The sequence below is a fragment of the Antechinus flavipes genome, chromosome 2 (genome assembly GCF_016432865.1).
Source record: "Antechinus flavipes isolate AdamAnt ecotype Samford, QLD, Australia chromosome 2, AdamAnt_v2, whole genome shotgun sequence".
Taxonomy (NCBI): domain Eukaryota; kingdom Metazoa; phylum Chordata; class Mammalia; order Dasyuromorphia; family Dasyuridae; genus Antechinus; species Antechinus flavipes.
Genome location: NC_067399.1, coordinates 49,974,997 through 49,997,100, shown reverse-complemented (window position 1 = coordinate 49,997,100; position 22,104 = coordinate 49,974,997). Strand labels below are relative to the sequence as shown.

Sequence of the window (22,104 nt, the reverse complement as noted above, 5' to 3'; positions counted from 1 at the left end):
TGGGCAAGTTACTTAACCATAATTGCCTCAAAAAATAAATAAATAAATAGATGGATAGATAAATAAATAAGTAAAATAATCACTAGCTTCAGATAAAAGTCTATCAGCCACAATTCTTTCATCCAGAAATTAGGGTGGTAGAGTAATGGCAGTGAGGTACAGTAAAGTGACATCAGCAGCAGTATACTGATTTTCCTATGCCAGGCTTGTGACTGACAGAATTATAGGAAATTACAGAGTAAAAGACCTATACCACAATCTGTCTTGACCTAGAAGTATTCAAGACAGCCTTCAAAAATTCCTCAAATATATTTAACCATAGATCATATCTCCTTAACTCCACTCTATGAGGGATCTCAAAAAAGTCAATTTATACCAATGCTGGAATACTAATATATAAGATATTAATAATTCAATCCCAAAGTTGATTTTATGAATGCAGATCTTATTTACTAATTCCAAAGTGGCATTATAGTGTAGCAGCAAGCAAACATGGCATTTTCCCAACAAAACTTTTCCTGATGACCCAAATATCCAGGGAAGTATTTTGTTGTTGTTTCTTTGTTTTTGTTTTTGCATCTAAACAGAATGTGTTGAATCTTTAGGGAAGACTAGAGGAAACCAAGAGAATATACTATAAAATCTCTTCCCTCTGCCTACTTTCTGCTCCCCTCGATAGTCAAACAACAATTGTGCAGCTAGAGTCTTATTTTTAACAGACTTAATTGGATTTTTACACTCCAGAGCCTCTGCAGTAAGAGACTGCAGAAAGCCTACAATCCTTATTATAATCTGGGGAGAGAAAGAAGATGAAGGAACTGAATTGAGAAAAGGTAGGTAAGAGATACATCTACATCATATAACAGTGCAGTTTCAACAAACCAGAGCTAGTTAAGCCCTATTTTGTTAATCAAAGGATGTAACAATATCTTGGAAAAGGATCAACAGCCAGCCATTTTTGGTGCACTAAAGCAAAGAATTTTAAGATTTAAACATAATATATTATAATAGTCTCTTAGTGTGAAAATGAGAGTGTTTTCCATGCAAATAAGCATCCTCATCTTTGAAACATGCATTTTCTTCCTTTAACATTTTAGTATGTGGGTACAATTATAATACTGCTGTTCTCAGTTAACAAAACAAAGTTTATCCTCTATCAAAACCAATCAACCTTCCCCACTGTTTTAAAAATGATAATGTATAAGAGGAATTGCAAAGAACTTCAATTTAAGATAAATCAATTTGGAAATACCTTATATTTACAGTATAATAATGCAATGAAAGAGAAAGCATCATTTCTATATTACATAGGATTCAATAAGAAAGTAAATTGTGAAAAAAAATCCTTCATGACTCTTTGTATGTTGGCTATTTATAAAAATTATAGCTCACCAGAGATGGTCCACACTTGGAATCTTCTTCCTCACATCATCTACAGCAGCCTTTCCCTTTTTTCAACTAGTGTCTTTTGCTCTTCATATCTCCTATTCTTTTCTTTACCTCATTTTCCTTCTCTGAATTCAGCATTCAATCTTTCTCTGTTTTAGGCAAAGGCACAGACATCCCATTTTATGGGCATTAATGTGAGAATAATAATAAAGGTACCTAAGGCACCAGCAGCAACCTGCTCAGAACATCAAGTATATGTCTAGCATAAGTCACTTTTAGAAGTCAAATTTTCAAAAAAGATTGGAAGGGAATGACATAAGCTATATTTCTGCCAATAATAATTTTTATTATGGGATTAAAAGTAGCAATTCCTAGAAAGACCAGAATCTGTCTACTTCTTAGGAAAAGCTCCTATTGAGCAGAGTTTTAGTACATCACTACTGTGAGAGGCCAAGGGGCAGAATAACACCCACACCCACACACCCCACCCACCCACAAATGTGAAGTCAATTTCTGTGATCTTCCAGTTCTGGCATGGGGGTAGTAGGAAGAATGTATTGATGGTGAGTGCTTTTTTTTTTTTTTTTTTTTTTTTAAATTTGAATTACTATTTCTCTAGGTTGGAGAGAAAAGAAAGGCAGCAGGGAAAGTGGAGAAAAACCAAGAAGTCTTTGAAGTCAAGGTTTTAATTCTCCCTTACTTAATCTATTCTGCCCCAACAGCTGCAAATCTTATTTTTTTAAAAGCTTGAATAGTACAATAATCACATCTTTCCATTAAACTAGGCTGCTTATGTAAGTGGAAAGACTTTCTCTTAGACTAAAGGAATTCCCCTTCTTCCAAGGGTGTGCTAATAAACTAGAGCACAATGAATTTAGACTGAAACATAACATAAAAATGGTATTAAATCTCCAACATGACCTGATTTTGTATTTCCCCAAAGTCTAATAATAGGTACACCAGAAAAGTTGAATGACATCTCTTCTCAACACCTTATATTATTCCTTAATCAGCACCAGCATAATAAAGTCTTATAATAAAAGATGCTTGCTTCTCACATAGGACAGTTCTGGGTGCTCTGTACAACATATCTAAAGAAAATTTTGAAAGAGAGGAGAGGGAGAATCTAAAATGTTTCTAGATTTTTAGGACGTTCTTTAAATATGCACATTTGACAAATTTTTAAGATAATTAAATTCTAAAATTTTATTTCAAAATAATATTACCAACATTATACTGTTGTGCCATAGTTCTCTTTTATTATCCTGACTCAGTTTCCCTAACTTGTCCTGACTCGGTTTCCCTAAATTGTCTTGCCTCAGTTTATAATTGTTCTACTCAATCCTACAAAACTACCCTTCCGTCTTAATCAGAATATTTGATAAGGATAAAAGATCTTATATTTTAGAATATCAGAATGCCTCTCTCCCCAATCCAATTTATCAGAATATCAAATACCATTTTATCAAAATGCCTCTTCCCATCTCCGAGGTACACCCCCCCATTATGTCATCCCAATATCTGGGGCTCCCCTTACCCTGTCAGAGCCGGATTATCAGAGTCCCATTCCTGCTCTCAGCATCCTGACTCCGCCCCTGCCTCAGTCTACCCCATGTCTGAGCCATGTGTATATAGGTCATTGAGAACTCACATTGTTTGCTGGATTCTTGGAGACGATAGTCTCATTCAGCTCTGGGACCAAACCATGGATCCGTTCGGTCCCAGTAAATCTCTTCCTTTTAAATAAATTATTAAATACTCTCGAATCTCTATCTTGTCTCAATTTTTTCAGCTACAATGCCTTTAAGTTAAAAAGGTATAAAATTCACAAAAAATCAAGGAAGAGATGGGGGGGGGGGGGGGGGTGCAAACTGTCTTTTAGTTTGGAACACTTGCATTCTCTAATGAAAAATAAAAACAGCTGTCTTTTAGCTTACTCAATATAAATTCTTTTCCTTCTAAATAGGCAAGTGGCCATTCCCAGAGTGCATTAAAGTCTAAAATGAAAAGAAAGCACAGAATTTGAAAGGATGTTTAGGATCTAGTAAAACAAGGTATTCCTTTCCCAATCCTAATGCTACTTCATAAGCAAGTTGAAAAACAAATCATCACTTCAAAGTTCACTAACACATATAACACTTGTCAGTCAAAATGATATATTTCATAGTAATCAACAAATTTAGTCTAACATCTTTATCACTAGCTTTTTGACCATTATAGTTACACAGTGTCCTAAAATATATGTGCCTAGTACTTGGCTCAAATCCTTATGTATAGTAAATGTTAGGATTCCTTTATTTTAGCTAACTCCAGAAAGGATAAAAATAAATTATTATTTCTATTATTTCAAAATGGAAGAGAATCAAGAAGGATTGTAATAGTGCATTTCTGTCCCTCCTCTTGGATGGCTTAAAAAAAAAAAAAAAAAAAAGGATCACCTTGAAATAACCTCTGCCTTTGGGCTCCAGAGGTGATGGTGGTTGTTTGTCCTGTCTTCTAGAAGACCATCATATCAAAGAAGGCTGGGCAAGGTCCCTTTTCCTCTTCAATGCCATCTGGGTTCCAGTTACCAGATAGAGATCAGGACAACTGGAAAAGGCCCTGGAAGCAGTAGGAGACAAAGGCCTTTTTAAGCTAAGGTCTTTACCAGGTCTCAGTTTGACCTGGTGATTAAGGTTAGGTAGTAACTGAGTCAAAGAATGACCTTTTTCACCTACCCTACATGAATGGATGGAAGGTTGGATGGACAGACATACATATAGCTACAGTTACATACATAACATACATATATAAACAAATGACTGAATAAATAAGTGAATGAATGAATAAGCAAATGACCACATACAAATAAATGAACAAATAAAATAAACAAATGAATGTATACATATAGATATATACAGACAGACAGAGACACACACACACACACACACACACACACACACACACACAGATAAATGAACAAATAAACAAATGACGAATACCACACAGATACATGCATACAGATCTGGGAGGGTGAAGAGTCTCAGGTTTTTGGCCAAAACAGAAATGATTGCCATGTACATTCACTTGAAATCAACACAGATCCAAACACCCTGGAAGAATCCTTCCCCCTTTGGCAGCTTCCTCTTCCTCAGAAAGTCGAACAGTTCATCTTCCCTTCTCTCTGGGGCTTCCACTTTGTCTCCCCACCCCCATTAGAGTATAAAACCCTTCCTGGGAGTGCAGCAGCCATACATAGCCTGATCCACCTGTTTCATTTTTCCTTAGACAGCCTGGTGCCTCTCCTGCTGCTCCCTGGCATCCATGTCATCAGTGCCATAATTAGTGGGGTCCATGGAGAGGCTTTAGCCCAATTACAAGACAAAACTCTCATGTTCTGCTAAAGTACTTCCCTCAGAAGCTCAGTCTAGAGATTGTTTTGGCATGTGTTTGTATTCTTAGCAATTAACATACTTCTAAGCACATATTAATAAATGCTTGTTGAATAGAACTGACTTCTTGAATGAAACCAAAGAAAATTCCTTGAATAATCTGAAAAATCCCTCTATCTTTGAAATCATAGACAATTATCTCTATGCTTACAAAGACATATACATATATAAATACACAACACTATTTTAATATTAGAATTTGTAAGGGGCCGATTTAGTGAACCAAAGGATATCCATATGCAAGATTGACATTTACAAATAAAATGCAATGGGGGGGAGGGGGAAGGGAAGGGAGAGAAATGGAATTTGTGGAATTGTGGAATGTGGAATTATGATAATAAAATGATTAAAATATCTATAACGTTTTTATTCCAATGCATGGCATATTGCTCAACGAAGTCAATGATCATGGGAGGGATCCTAATATCCTAAATATTTAAGATAGGGCTTTTTGTAGCAGCAAAGAAATAGAAATTAGGAATGTGTCCTTCTCCAGGGGAATAACTAAACAAATTGTGTTATATGGACATAATGCATTATTATTGAATTGTAGAAAAGTAATGTGATGAATGCAGAGGAATCATGAGAAGACAAAGTAACCTACACCCACAATAGCAAAAAGTGAAACTGAATTCTGAACAATAACCAAGACCAAGCTTGAATTTAAAAAAAAAAAAAAAGTTAAGAATATATCTCCTGATCATCTTCACAAAAAGGATACCTATAGGGATAGACTACCCAACATATTATTGGATTTAGCTACTAGATTAGTTGTTTGGTTGAACATATTTTATTCTTTATGAAAATTATAAAAGATAAGCATCTTAATTTACATTTTTGATGACTGATCTGTGAATCATCTAGGACAATGCTCTTTTTACTTCTTACACAATCACATATGCTAGATATCAGAAGCTTTTGGGGGGGAGACATTTTTCAAACTAAGTTTTCTTGAAAGAAAAACTGACAGGGGGGAAGATATCATCTCAGAAGGCCACAAAATTTCATAGATTTAGTTATTAGGATGCCAGCAAGCACGAAGATTAGCATTGCTATGTTAAGCTTCATTTATACCAAGACTTTCAACACTGGTCATTTTGAAGCAGCAAGACTGAAAGTGCACTCTAATGGTAATTTTTTCCACTGGTAAGTTCTCAACCTATTGGACCTAAATTCATGTACAAAGATGTGAATTTAAATGGAACAAAGTAGAGCCAAGAAAGCCAAAGGGAAAGGAAGATGAGAACAATGAAAACCAAAAACAAACTCATCCTCCTACCCCTCAAAAAAAAAAAAAAAACAATAATAATAATAATAATTATGTTGTCCCCCTTTAAAAATAACTGAGATTTGAACTATTAAGAACTGGTGTCCTTCATTCCAGAAAACTTCAATTAAGGAATTACATTGTAGACAGGGATATTTTAAGCAAGTACTGGAAAACTTTATCAGAGAACAGTCAGACTACTTGTTTCCCTTTTAACATATTTCAACGTGTCACAAGTTAGATTTTATGCTCAAGATTCAGTATCATTATTTTCATTTCCAGATAGGAGAGGAAGAGACAGAGACAGACACAACATTTTGTTGTTTCTTTCATAAACTTCTTTATTATAATGGTATCAACAGTTTAAAAAAATAAATGATTATACTTACTATTATTATAGGTATGAAATACTAAAAGGCTTTCTGGTGATGTAATCTCCCACCACCACCATCCAACATGAATTCACAATTTCTCCCCCTTCTACTTCCCCCCACGCCTGGCCAATTTCTTTATTTTCAACACCCATTTGCTTTGTGAATCTTTTGGGGAGAGAAAGATCAGAGCAAAAGAGAAAAATCATGGGAGAGCCAAACACACACACACACACACACACACACACACACACACACACACACACACACAGAAAGAAGTGAACATAGCATGAGTTGATTTACATTCAGTCTCCTTAGCTCTTTTTCTGGATGCAGATGGCATTTTCTGTCCAAGTCTATTGGGATTGTTTTGGATCACTGAACCACTAAGAAGAACCAAGTCTCATAGTTGATCATTGCACATTCTTGCTGTTATTGTGTACAATGTATTCCTGGCTTTCCTTGCACAATTTCATTAGCTAAAAGGAACAATATTATCTCAGCTCATTATATAAGAATGAGCTAGCTAATTATTCTGAAATTGACTTCAGGATGAGGAATAAAATGGTCACCTCAGCCAAAATGCTCACATATACAGAATCAAAACTATTCACATTCAATAAATTCCTTCTATGAAACTGCATTAACAATAAAACTACTTATTGTACAAGACTCACCAGTACTTGGAGTTAATTCCAAGATGCTTTTATTAACATGCTTGTCAAAAAACCTCTACCAAAAAATTCTTATGAAAAATAAAAATAAAATAATTTACCTTAATAAATAGTTTAACATAAAATTCCACTCCCAGACAAAACCTGAATTCTACTGAGCTGTCCAAATGTGTATCTCTCATTTAAATTATAATTTTTAATAATATTGTTTTAATCTTTTTGCTAAGTCACCCCAGAAGCCTGTGGAAGCCATTTTACAATTCAACTAGAGTCTCTACACTGGAAATCTCAGAAGGGATTGATCTGCAACCAGAACCAACCCATTTCTCCTCCCCTCCCCCCACCCTCCCACCACTGCGGCACCGCAGATGGCAGCAGTGTGACCTCGCTGTTCCTGCCTCCTTGTTTTGATCCTGCAGTCTTGATTGTTCAGGCTAATCCCACACTCTGAGCTTGGCCTGCAGCCAGAACTGTTATTAATGGCACAAAAGCTTCTCATTTCAGCTACTTTTACATCCGCTAATGCTGCTGTTCCACTCTCTCTCCCTACACATTACAACCTGGAGATGGAATACTTTCATGAGCCACCTTTAACAGTCCTCACACATAGAGAATTCTAAGAGTCCAGTAATATTTTAGGTATTTAGGCCAAAATTATAATTACTAAAAGATTCAAAATAAGAAACAGGGAGGCATTCCTCAAATTATCATATAAAATCTACAAAATAAAAAAAATACAAAAATCATTAACACAACTTTTAAAAACCCAGAGAAAACATATTCTTTTAAGCAATGGTATTTTACTTGTACATTATTTAAATGCAGGGAAGAATACACTATTTCCTAAAACACTTAGGGAAAAACAGAAGACCAAGTCTTGCAAGACCAGAAATCAAATTGTTGCTTTCTAGGATTTAATTTTCCTTTTCATATAAAAGACTATTTCGACATGAAAACAGGGACAACGTCATATGCCTTAGAGTTCCTAGATGAGAGATTAAACCAATGGACCCAGGCCAGAATCTCTATGATAAAAAAAATTCAAAGAGTTTCCTTTTTCCCTCCACACAAGGGGGGCAAGAGTTTCTTTTAGTTGTTTCATATATAAAATGTACATTATTAGTGCCTGCTTATACAAAGTAGGCGATAAAAGCTGAAACAAAAAAATACTATAGTCAATTATACTATACAAAAATACTATAGTCAATTCAGTCACATAAGAAAATTGAAAGTCTTTGCTTCTTTGTGCCTTGCAGTCACCTCGCCCCCATCCTCCCCCTAACTATTCCTTACCTATTGACATCAGCTTGATCTTGATTGAAATGCAATTGGTATTTCATTTTCCACTGATACTTCATGGCATGTTAAAGCTTATTAATAATGTTCCTCAATATCCTCACACCTCCTTAGCTTCCAGATCTCGGATGTTATTAAATCTTGCTATTTGTTCCTTCACCAAAACCACTCTTCTCAGACCATCCAGTCCTGTACTTGTTGTAGGCCTTTTCAATTATTTCCCACAGTAAGTCCCAAGGGTAGGAGGTGTCTCAGCGTGTTGAACTTCCAGGGGGTGAAACTAAGGGAAGCAAATGCTCTCTAATTCCTTCAACTCTAGTGCTAGCTTTCTCAGATAAAGCCTTTTGTCTCTCATTACTCTACTAGAATCAAGTTCACACATTTCATGTAGAAATCTTTTTCAATTCACTAAACTATGCAGACGCCCCTCCTTCAAAAACACTCTACGGTATGACAACAAATTTAAATGTAAGCTTTGAGATTTAAAAAACAAGAGCTCTCCAAACCATAAAAACTGTCTCTCCAATCCTAGTATAGCCAAGTTAAGACTATTTACTATCAACTAATCTGATGTTTTCCATTCCTAATATTGCTCTTTGAACAAGACTATTCTGATTTTTTAAAATTAAGCATCCTTCTTTCCTGAACAGAACAACGAACATGCCAAATATCAAACTTCAGAGATTAAAATACAAAGCATTAATACTTCTAAATCAATGGAAACTACACCAGAACCCAGGTTTAAAGGGAAGGTCAGAGTGTTCTTTCAAACTTCCAACTTGATAAATACTCCCCAGCCAAAATGAGATGTGTGCAGCAAAGTTCACCCAATCCCAACTTCTGTGGTAATTATGGAACAAATAATTAGATATACTTCCCAAATTTAAACCTAAGTATTTGTTACTATAGGGGAAAATCAAAATATTCAATATAAGATAATAGAGGATTTAAATGTTTTTCATTATTAACTTTTCATCATACTACATACATAGTATCCTAAAAAAAATCTGACCTACAGATAGATTTAACTCAGTTGTCTTGAGGCCACTGTGTACATGTGTTTAGCAAATATGCTCTTGCTGGCAGACGCATTGGGACAGGATGGTTTACAGAAATTTCCAGCAGTGCCTTCAAACTGAAACAGAGCCCAGAAAGTTTTCTTTTCCGTTCTACTGGCAACTCATCTCAGCAACTTGCCTGAGATACTCAGAGAGTAAAAGGCTTGGCCTAAAGTCAAACAACCAATAAGCCTAAATCCAGCAGGACTCACTTTGAAGTCAACTCTGTTTAGGTGCCTCTTCAGTAGGATTTTTAGCAAACTTACATTAGCAGCTAACAATGCATCATAAGTTCAAGATTATGAATTCTACTCAAAGTGGAATCATTATTAGGAAATTTAGTTTCACAGTGTTAAACAATATTGGGATTATATATGCTAGATAAGAATAAATCATTTTTTTGAGTCACTCAAAAACAAAATAAGTTGGGTTTGATTTTTTAAAAATAATGACAGCTGGCATTTACATATCACTTTTTTCCAGAAAAATATGATTCTAATGGTACAGAGATAAATACTCAGATATTTCTTTTTACTCTTAAAGAGTAATTTCAGGAACTGAAAGTGTATGTGACTTGACCAGGGTCACATAGCTATTATGATGATGGCTTGGGACCCAGCTCTTTCAAACTCCAGGAATGGATGTTTGCAAAAAGCATTTCTTACAACTGATGCCACCATGTTGGAGAATAATTTAGAACTATGTGCAAAAAGCTATAGAATGGTGCATATTCTTTGATCCAGCAATACTGTTACTATATTCATATCTGAAAGAGATTTTAAAAATTCAAGAAAGGGGAAAGTGAGTGAGAATAGGTGAAGCTTTCTCAAGAAGTCCATGAGACTAGGCCTAAGTCACATGCTCCCTATTCCAGAAGTCTGCAAGAGCTGAAAGATCAGGTCTTGGGCCCAGGTTTGCAGGAAGTAACATGATTCCTAGGTCTAGAAGTCTCTAAAGGCCAAGATCCTAGGTCAGTGACAGGAAGTGACATGATCCCAAAAGAAGCAGACCACATTGATGACCATTGGTCAATAAGGATTTAGTCTATCCAATGAAAAGGCTTGAGTCTTTTGTTATTTAACCAGCTTTCCTGTTTCTGGCTTGTCAGGTCGAGGAGTTGAGATATTTTCCAGGTGTGCTTGGGCCTCTCCCTGCAGGGACTAAATAAATGCTTTCTCTTTGTACCTGAGGATGTCTCTGATTAGTTAATTTGGGGAAGAGTATCTAGCAGCAGTCCCATAATACCTATTTTGTGAGTGTGTGTATAAGAGAGAAGAGAAAGAAAGGAGGGAAGAGAGAGATATAAATAAAGCAAGTCAGGCCCGGGGGAGAGACAGAGACAGAGAAGATATGTATCAGTTCTTTTTGTGATGGTCAAGAATTGGAAACTGAAGGGATGTCCATTAACTGAGAAATGGCTGAACAAGTTGTAGGATATGATTGTAATGGAATATTGTGCTATAAGAAATGACAAGCAGGATGATTTCATAAACTCCTGGAAAGACACAAACTGATGAAAAGGAAAAAGTGATTAAAACCAGGAGAATGCTGTACATGTAATAACAATATTGTACGATGGTGGTCAACTGTGAATGACTTAAGTCAGTCTCCTCAAGATAATGAATTATTTATTATCCAAAACAATTCCAAAGGATGGTGAAAAATGCTATCCACCTCCAGAGAAAGAACTGATGGTATCTGAATACAAAGAAAAACATACTTGTTTTCTTATGTCATTTTTTTGGGAGGGATTGGAGTTTTCTTCTAAAAAATGTCTCATATGAAAATAGCTTTACAGGATTGTATATGTATAACCTATATCAGATTGTTTACTGTCACAGGAAGGGAAGTACAGAATCTAGAACTTAAAACTTAAAAATTGTTTTTACATACAATGGGGGGGGGGGGTGTGAGTGGGAGGAGGATGAATGTTATTAAAAAAATAAATACTGGAGGAAAAAATATCAATCTCACTTGCCGTAGCAGTAACATCATTATCATCATCCCTTTATAAATAAACTGGTGGTCTGAAAGACATGTAAGGACTGCTGCCACTGGTCATAACCTGACACTGAGAAAAAATGATGGCTAACTTTAAGACTAATACAAATAAAAGGATATTTTTACTTTAAAAAATTTGTGAAATTTTCCTGCAAGTTTTTAAAAAATATGATGAGTGTTACTAAGTCAAGGAAGATGAATTTTATGACCTATCAAGATTAAGTGGGAGGAATGGGGAAAGACTTTATTTGTAAGTTGAAGAAAATGTGTCAAAAATAAGAATTAATGAGTTTAATTTCAGTGATCCTTCAATATCACTACACTATGGACAAATATATAGCATTAGGCTTTAAGAAAATTAAGAAATTAAGAAAGATAATATATTTGTTCGAAGGATTTTTCACAGTCCATTTTTAAAACCAGTTTTTATATAGAACTTGCCTAATATATGGAGTTTTTCCAAAATGAGCTCATAAGGGCCTGAAAAAAAGCTCAATGATACTTTTGGACAAAAAAATGAAAGATAACAATGACAAATTAAATGTAAAGAACACAAATTGAGAATCAATATTAATGCTCTTATTTTTAAATTATCTACTAACATTTAATAATTACATACAAAACTCAGGTAACTAGAGATAGTTCTCACCAAAAATATTGTTATTTTTCAAATTCAAACTACACAATACCAGTATTTCAAGTAACAACTGGAAAGAGTTTTTTTTTTTTTTGGACAAAACATTAATTTATCAAAAACTGCTTTTTATCCCCAGTAAAGAGATAAAGCAATAAAGAGAAGTTATTATATGCTAGGCACTGTGTAAACCCTGGGGATATAAATAAAAGCAAACCAGGCTCTAAACTTCAAGCTTACATTGCCTGTGACCAGCAAACCAGGCTCAAAGAGAAAGAAGAAAATTAACCTAGTCTAGTTTCTCTCATTCAAGAGATGGGGTTGAAAAAACTAAGCAGAATATTTCTAGAAACTAATAAGAATATTTCTAGAAATGATTAAGCCGACTTTCTTTCTCCTAGCTAACACACAGGACTTGGAATACAGTGGTATATAATAAATTTTTACTGATTCGACTTGCAACTCTTTCACTTAAAATGTTTTGTCTCTTCTTTTTCTTCCATAGTCCTAGTCAGTCCAAATGACAAATGTTCAAAGAGAAATTCTCTTAGGTCATGAAAAGGTCATAAAATATGCTGGCAAAAAAACAGCTTTCTTCTATGAACACTAAGGAACAATAGGCAAAACTTTGTCCAATTACAAAACAAAATAAACAGTCCATATCCTGAAGCTGAGAACATTCTACATTATACTACAGAGTTAAGAGTTAACAGGAGAAGTAAATCCAAGAAATGGGAAAAGTGAAACACTTACTGGCTTGGTAAGAGAAGTCCTTCCAATAAAAATGTCAGCTAAATTCAATTTTCTCAGAAGTTAGGGATTCTGAGAAGAAAGGGGAAAACAACAACAGGACTGGACTGAATTGAGGAACAATCCAGGCAGAAATGACAGTCTGTTCCAAAGGATTGGAGGACAGAATTTCAAGTTGAGGGAGGAAAAGCAAATAGGTCGATTCAGTTGCAATAAAGAAAACATGAAGGGGAGGGTAATGAATTAAATTGGGAAGGATGGGCAGAAAACTAGATTTGGGGATGCTTTCAATTCCAGAACAAGGGAGTTTTTATTTAATCCTAGAAGCAATAGGCATTTAAGATTTGTTAACAGAAGAGTGATATAACGGTTGTGTGCAAGATGGAGTGGAGAAGGATGAGCTCTGAAGTAAGAAGACCAATTAGGAAGCTATTACAGTACTACAGGTAATGAAGAGAAAAGGGAAGTGAATAACAATATGCAGATGATGGTTTTTATTTTCTTTTTAAAAGGAAGAGGGGCCTTGGATCCATCAATAAGAGAGCGAAGGAGACTGAAAATGAAACGGACCAAAAAAATCAGGAAAGGGTCAAGTTCTCAGAGGAGTATGAGGGAGTAAGGAAAAAATGTAGGGGTTGAGATTAGGCGCAAAAAAAAAAAAAAAAAAAGTCTACTTCCTCCTCTGACAGAAGTAAATATGGATTTGAGAATAGTGGATAGAAGTTCTTTGATCAAGAAGACTGAAAAGAAAGCTTCAACGACCAATGTGACCTCTTTTTTCTAAGAAAGGTGAGAGGCATGGTCCTCAATCAGAGGACTAAGGCAAAAGATGCTAAAGGAGACCCAGAGAAGAAAGAGGTTTTGGAACAGCCTCTTTGGAGAAGATGACATAATCAAATCAGGTAAAAAAAAATTTCCCTGTAAGATCGAGGGCTCAGCTGAGATTGTTTCCCTGCTATTTCATAATAAGACTGTAAGCACCTTGAAAGCAGGGACTGGTTTTGGCTTTGCCTTTCTTTCTAGACACTGTATCTAATATAGTAAATTTTTTTTCAAAATATAGTCAAAAAGTATAAAGTAATTTTTTTTAATAATTATAACTTTTTATTGACAGAACCCATGCCAGGGTAATTTTTTACAGCATTATCCCTTGCACTCACTTCTGTTCCGATTTTTCCCCTCCCTCCCTCCACCCCCTCCCCCAGATGGCAAGCAAGTCCTTTACAAGTTGAATAGGTTACAGTATGATATAGTAAATTTTTAATAAATAAATAAAATTTACAAAGAAACCAGTTTGTCAACGTAATTTTCTCTAAACAACCTTCATCAACTCCAAAGCAAAAGACTAAGGAAAGGAGCAATAGGGAGAAGTCATGGACAGGGGGCAAGTATGGGCTAGACAAAATGTCAAGAGATTCAAGGACAAAAGAAGGCATATGGTTCAACTAGTCAACTCTAAGCCAAAACCAGGAAGGCTACAGAAATTATTATGAACTGGAAGAAGAAGGGACAGGGGAACAAAAATTCAAATGACTTGAAAAAGTAAATTTAAGAGAAAAAAGGCAAATGAAAAGGTAGAAACACAGAAGGTTATAATCAGAACAATTTCAGTTTTCAAGATGATGTTGGTAACACAAATGATAGAGATACCTAAATTATGACAATCCCTCTTCATAAACTAAGGCACTAAAAAGATGGGTGATGAACTGTAAACTTTCATATCAGAAGTCTATGAGCCAGGTATTTAACTCCTCCAAAAAGTTATATCCAAATTAATACTTAAGCCCTAATACTAGCAGTCATATACCTAAATTCAATTAATCTTCTTTGCAAAGTGTCTTTTGATACTGAATATACAACTATATCCTGGTTAAAAAGCATCAATAATACCACCATTATTATATTCTTGAAACAATGCAAGTAAAAAATCCAAATAAATAGCTTCTCAAACAAAAAAAGGAAAATAGCTCTCATCTTTTCTTTTGAATCAAGATACTGACAAAGGATTAAGAAGAAAAAAAGCTTGTAATTAAAGAATGGCAACACTATGTTAACTCCTCAAAACTCAGGCTACATTCAATTTTACCTTGAATTTATTTAGTATCTTTTTATTCAACCAGGTTCTTTGGGAAGTTAATATGGTACCTTTCTCAAAGAGGTCTAACCAGCAACATATTCAAAATACACTCTCTTAGCTTTCCCTTTTCCCTCCCCATCTCACAAACCTTGCTATGTCACCATTACTGGTTTAATTAAGGAATACTCTACTGAAAAGCAGAATTTTAGTAAAATGTAATTCAGCTGAATTCCTAAGGCAATCTTTAAAGAATTTGGTATGGAGAGGTTCCACAGACATTTTAAAATGATCATTAATATCCTTTTCTCACTCTCACTCCACATGTTTGTTTTTTTTAATTATAACTTTAAATTTACAAAACATATGCATGGGTAATTTTTTCAATATTAACCCTTGCAAAACCTTCTGTTTCAAATTTTCTCCTCCTTCCCTCCACTCACTCTCCTAGATGGCAGATAGTCCAATACATGTTAAATATGTTAAAATATGTTAAATCCAATATCTGTATACATATTTATAGTTATCTTGCTGCACAAGAAAAATTGGATCTAGAAAGAAAAAGGGGGGGGGGGGAAAAAACCCTGAGAAGGAAAACAAAAATGGAAGCAAACAATAACAGAAGGAGTGAAAATGCTATGTTATGATCCACTCTCTGGGTGTAGATGGTTCTCTTCATTACTGGACAATTGGAACTGGTTTAAATCAACTCACTGTTGAAGAGAGCCACGTCCATCAGAACTGTTCATCATATAGTGGTCCTGTTGCCATGTACAATGATCTAGTTCTGCTCATTTCACTTAGCATCAGTTCATCTAAGTCTCTCATCGTTTCTTTTTTTTTTAATATTTTATTTTATTTTATAATAACTTTATATTGACAGAATCCATGCCAGGGTAATTTTTCTCTCTCTCTTTTTTTTTTTTACAACATTATCCCTTGCACTCGCTTCTGTTCCGATTTTTCCCCTCCCTCCCTCCACCCCCTCCCCTAGATGGCAAGCAGTCTTACATATGTTAGATATGTTGCAGTATATCCTAGATACAATATATGTGTGCAGAACCGAGCAGTTCTCTTGTTGCACAGGGAGAATTGGATTCAGAAGGTAAAAACAACTCGAAAAGAAAAACAAAAATGCAAATAGTTCACATTCGTTTCCCAGTGTTCTTTCTTTGGGTGTAGCTGCTTCTGTCCATCATTGATCAATTGAAATTGAGTCTTTGTCAAAGAAATCCACTGCCATCAGAATACATCCTCATACAATATTGTTGTCGAAGTGTAAAGTGATCTCCTGGTTCTGCTCATTTCACTTAGCATCAGTTCATGTAAGTCTCACCAGTCCTCTCTGTATTCATCCTGCTGGTCATTTCTTACAGAACAATAATATTCCATAACATTCATATAACATAATTTATTCAGCCATTCCCTAGTTGATGGGCAGCCACTCAGTTCCCAGTTTCTAGCCACTACAAAAAGAGCTGCCGCAAACGTTTTGGCACATATAGATCCCCTTCCTTCTCTTTGGGGTATAAGTCCAGTAGTAACACTACTGGATCAAAGGGTATGGACAGTTTAATAGTCTTTTGAGCATAGTTCCAAATTGCTCTCCAAAATAGTTGGATTCGTTCACAATTCCAGCAACAATGTATCAGTGTCCCAGTTTTCCCACATATGCCCTTTAACATTTGTCATTATCTTTTCCTGTCATCTTAGCCAATCTGAGAGATGTGTAGTGGTATCTCAGAGTTGTCTTAATTTGCATTTCTCTGATCAATAGTGATTTGGAGCACCTTTTCATATGACTAGAAATAGTTTCAATTTCTTCATCTGAAAAATTGTCTGTTCATATCCTTTGACCATTTATCAATTGGAGAAATAGTGGTTTTGTTTTTGTTTTTGTTTTCCCCTGAGGCAATTGGCCTTAAGTAACTTGCCCAGGGTCATACAGCTAGGAAGCATTAAATATCTGAGACCAAATTTGAACTCAGGTCCTCCTGATTTCATGACTGGTGTTCTATCTACTGTGACACTTAGTTGCCCTTCATGTTTAAACTGCTGCTCCCTATTACTTAATACAGGTTCAAATATAAAGTCAATCAAGCATTTATTAATCTCCTATTAAGTATCAGGTTTATGCTAAGCTGCCAAGAGATACAAAGAAAAACCAAAACAACTCCTCCCCTAAAATAGCTGCAAAAAGTATGCAGCCAATAAATAAATAAATAAAATGATAATAATACACACACACACACACACACACACACACACACACACACACACACACACACACAACTAGTATAGCAAAACTTGTATAGCAAGACTAGCAAAAAAAAAAAAAAAAAGCTTGCATTCCCAAGAGAGATAGACACACAAAAGGGAAGAGAATGGGGCAAGTACAGGAGAAAATTTTCAGAGTACAACCAGAAAGGGAATGAGAAAATGAAATAGGTCTGGCCTGCCTCCTTATTTTAGAAAAATTCTGAAAGAGAAGGCCAGGGAGTTGGAAGGTCTTGCAGTGTGTCATTTCAAGGCCAGAGTGATGAAGCTGTAGCACCGCCGAAATTCAAAGCACAGCTTAAAGAGGAATAATTTACCTTCTTCCCTATCTAGACTTATTCCAGCTTTTTTTCCCCTCCAAGTTGGTTATATGTTCGTTCTCTTCACCTCTACCTCAGGGGTACAATAGAGAGCACTGTGCTAAGAATCAGGAAGAACTGAGTAAAAATCCAGTTTCTGACTCTGTCTAGCTGTGGGACATCAGGCAAGTGATCACCTCAAACTGCCTCAGTCTCTTCATCTGTAAGATAGGGATAATAATAGAAACAATTTCTCAAATAAGATGACAATTATAAAAAGCACTTACACAGTGCCTAGTACTTAATGGTGCTATATAAATGCTTATTCCATTCCTTTCCCTGCACTAAGAAAAAAGATTAATTCCCAAAATACTGAACTAGATCAAGACACACAAAGAGGACCTGAAATTTTCACAGATGATGAAGCTGATTGGGGTCCAGAGAAGTTAAGTGACAGGTGCACCCAAACCCCACTGGCAGTAAGTGCCAAAGGCAAACTTTGAACCCCCATCTTTAGAGTTCAAATCCAATGCTAGGGGAGTGGGAGGACCCTGAAGGCACCATGGCTGTATAAACAGCCTTCATCTCTTTAGCATTTATAAATTTATAAATGTATATATAAATTTAACATAACTCCACAAGGTAAACTAAAATGTAAACTGAGGCTCAAGTCAAATAATTGTACTACTTTTTTCTACATTATATTGGCCAACATGGAATCACACTTTGTTCCACATTGCACACTTTTTAAAAAGTAACTAGAGGGATAGAATGATATGCCCAAATCAGAAGTCAATGTAACAAAATTACAAATACAGAGTGGCACTCAAAGTTAGAAATGTGAGAGGATTAACCCAACACCCCCTTCCCCCAAACATGTGGGTAGTTCACAACCATTACAGACTGAACAAGTATTCATACTTTTTCAGTATAATCTATCAGTATAATCTCTTCCCTCTCTAAAAATACTATTTTATAATAAGGGGGTATTCTCTAGCACCTACTAAACATTTTCCCCTACTGTTCTGGATATTTTTTAAATGACAAAACAAAATCAAACATTAAGCATCAAGATGCACAATATATTGGAGTAATGTTGCCTTGAAAATGAAAGTTTTACATTAAAAAATGAAATAAAAGTAATGATTAGTAAGAAACTGAGTACAGTATAAACAACTTAAACACCATGTATACTCATTGAGCTAAGCTAAATAAAGAGTTTTTGCCCTTTTGTTAACAATTACACTTAGAATATCAATTAGCAAGTCAATAACTTGGGTTCAAATATGTCTAATTTCTTAAATACATCCAATCTACATGCCTTGTAAGTAACTGGGAAAAAAATTGTATTATGCAGTCTTGCATCATTTGTTTTTGTAGCACTGCTTGTTTTACATTCTGGGTGTCAAGGTGAGAAAATATGTCTGACCAAAAATAAGTCTCTTCATCTGACAACACCCAAAGCTCATGAATTCATAAGCAAGTTTATGTATTAAGTGGGATGGAGAGGACGTGAGGCCTTCTCAAAAAACTGACCCTGCCATAGTATGGACTACAGTTCCAGGAAAATCCCCTTGTTTATATCCTTGCTTAATTTCAAACCAACCTCTTTGTAATCTATAATCCCCCTGTTCTTGCACTCAGAGGGTGGAGTGGATTCCAGGGATAGACTGTGAGTACTGATATGAAGTCAGGGGGACAGCTGGGGCCCAAGATGGGGTAAAAATTGCTTTAGGGTATAAAAGCCCATGCTTTGTAGCCTGTGCTTAGCTTCACTTCACTAGATACCGGTGAAGGTGACACCCCTTTTCTGCAAGAAAGCTCTGGCTCTGAGAACTGTCTTTTTAAATTTTTTTGGATTCCTGGTCACTATCCCACAAAGTTTGATGACCTGGTGCACAAATTAATAACCCTGAAGGGAGGTTCTTATCCACATTAACTATTTCTATAGCCACTCCAGCCCTTTCTGTTATCATTTCTCTCAAAATGCATTTAACTAGTACTTGCTATACTAATTGAATTAAACAAAAAGAGCTAGGAATTAGGAGTGTCTTCTGTGGTCCATTTAAGAAAACATATGACATCATTTGAGCATGGAAATTACAAATGACAAGGGGGAAAAAAATGAGAAAAATAGTCCCATGAAAGAAGAACATAACACACGTTTATAAGGATATTCCCTTGTTCACACTGATATTTTCATTACCAGTCTTACCTCTGATTCAGAGCCTTCTCATATTATACTCTCCATATTTGGCAAACCTACAGCCTTTAAAAAAAAAAAAAAAAAAAAGGCATTCTCCTTTCTCCATCAATTAACCCATCATTTTATTTTCTCAAAAGACTTACTGAAATTTGAAACTTTTCAAGAAATGTTCCAACTAAGCTCAACACTAAACTTTCCCCAATTGCTGAACTTAGGTAGATTCCCAGGAAATTGCCTAGCAGGAAAATATCACATCTAGAAGAAGTCTTTGTAACATTCTTAATTTAGTTCAGTAAATGACTGATTAGTGGTCTCCACTGTAACTCATATGAGAATACTACTCTGTGCCCTTTGTGCTGTGCATATAAAAAAGAGTATGCTTAAGCATTTCATACTGCCCAAAAACAACTAAATGAATATAGACACAGTAGAAAATCTCAGTTTAAAAAAAGTCTGGAGGTCAAAAGAACATGACAATGTAACTTCAAAACAATAATACATAGCTGTTGATTATTTAAAAACTTATTTTTTTCCTAATGAGAGAAAAGGAAATTTGTTATTGTAAGAAACAAAATATCTTACTAAGAACTTCACTGGCTCACAGATGAATGTAGAAAAAATTTTATATTCTTGTAAGAATTGGTGCCTAAAGTGAGTAGACATACCTTTGAAACTCCAAAGGCAGCATTTTATTCCCTTTCCAGAAGCACAACTCCCCTCCCCTGATTCTTCATTAACTGGATGTTACAGAAATTATTTGACAGGACTCTCCACCCCTCTTTACACAGCCAGTCCCTGCTTTATTCCCAAAGAGCTTACTTTCTTTGGGGGGGGAAAATAAACTCCACCCTTGATTATTCCTTGATGTTCTTGTAGGCTACAATTTTCTAAGAAGTTTCATTTCTCCAATTTGATTTTCATAACTGTAGAAACCAAATAAATGACCATCCATTTCCCATTCTATCAACTGAGTTACTGCATCACTGAACAGCAGCTAGAGGAACCTCATAAGACATCAAGACCCACCTCATCATTTTACACATGAGGACACTGGAATCTGGGGAGGTTAATGATTTCCATAATTTTATAATGGAAAAGAGTCAGGAATTAATTGAAGTGAATCCAGCAACCAGTGACAATCTAGCATGCCATCATCCAATTATCACCAGCAAAGGCAAAATGATTTAAGACGATATAATTTGAGTTTTGATGTACTCTATCTCGCTTTAAATTTACATAGCACAGGTATGCTTCCTATTAAGGGAAATCAATAACAAAACTACCCAGATACCACGTTGAAAAAAGATTACATTTCACGTAACTATATTTCTTTAGAAAATAGCACAGTTGTCTCAGGTGACTTTTTTTTTCCTTCTTAAAATCAACTTCCTGTTTTTATTGTGATGGGGGGAGGGGAATATAATAATGTAAATCTGTAAAACAATGAAGTAAATGAGATGGTGATTTAAAAAACAAACAAACCTAAAACTACTTTTCTCAGTGAGTGTGAATGAGAGGGGGGGAAAAAAAAAAGAGAAAGTTCCAGGAAAACTAATTTGGGATCTTAATCTGGTAGAGAGAAGGGATGAATAATTCAGTAGATAACCCAGTAGAATAATTCCCCCAAAGAAATTAACCTGATTATGCCTTGGAGCACCCAGTTTGCCAAAAGGACTACAAGTATAACAATACATTCCTCCAAACAAAAGTCTCATCAATAAAAACAATCACTCAAATGCTATTTTTAAAACATTAAATAATTCAGTTGTATTCATTCTCCCTCTCCCTCTCCTACTCCTACTCCTGTTATATTCCTGGTTCCGTCATTTTTTGGCTTTTTTTTTTCTCCTATAATGACTATCATTAATTTAAAGGAGCAGGAGCAACTGCATGGCTTGGTTTAGAGCACTGAGTGATTAAGGAGCATAAACCATAAGACAATGAAAACTCTATACCAAAGCTGCTAAAGAAGAGTTCACTGATTTACCTAACGACATGAAAATGTAATTAAGAATCATTTAACTAAATAAAGAAAAACACAATAGAAAATAGTAACAGTTTTCTAAATCAATTATGTAATCTACAATTTCAATTTGAGCTAAATCACTAAAGGGGGAATCCTTAAAAAAAAAAAAAAAAAACACTAAAACTATCAGAGTACCAGTAGTGTCAATAATAGCCACTTAAATAACTAAGAAGAGCAAAACTAAATATGAAAGATCCACACTTTAGGGAAACAGAAGCACTTTCTATTTCTTCTAACAATATTCTTATGCCTTTGTATTTTTTCACCAATACTCTGAGCAGATTATAGCACACAGCACAAAGAACCAAATCAAATATATGACACCTAAACTGCACTCTCCCTCAGAGAGAA

General features: G+C 35.2%; 1 protein-coding gene across 3 annotated transcripts in view; it reads right to left on the bottom strand.

Moving 5' to 3' along the window:
• ANKRD11 (ankyrin repeat domain containing 11) overlaps positions 1 to 22,104 on the bottom strand; it is a 324,097-nt gene that overhangs the window by 155,524 nt on the left and 146,469 nt on the right. The window contains exon 1 of one of the 3 annotated variants that reach the window (XM_051974766.1): positions 3,828 to 3,968. The exons of the other annotated variants lie outside the window; for them this stretch is intronic. The gene's annotated coding sequence lies outside the window, so the exon portion shown is untranslated. Of the gene's footprint in view, positions 1 to 3,827; positions 3,969 to 22,104 lie in introns of those variants that run through there. 3 annotated transcript variants of the gene reach the window in all.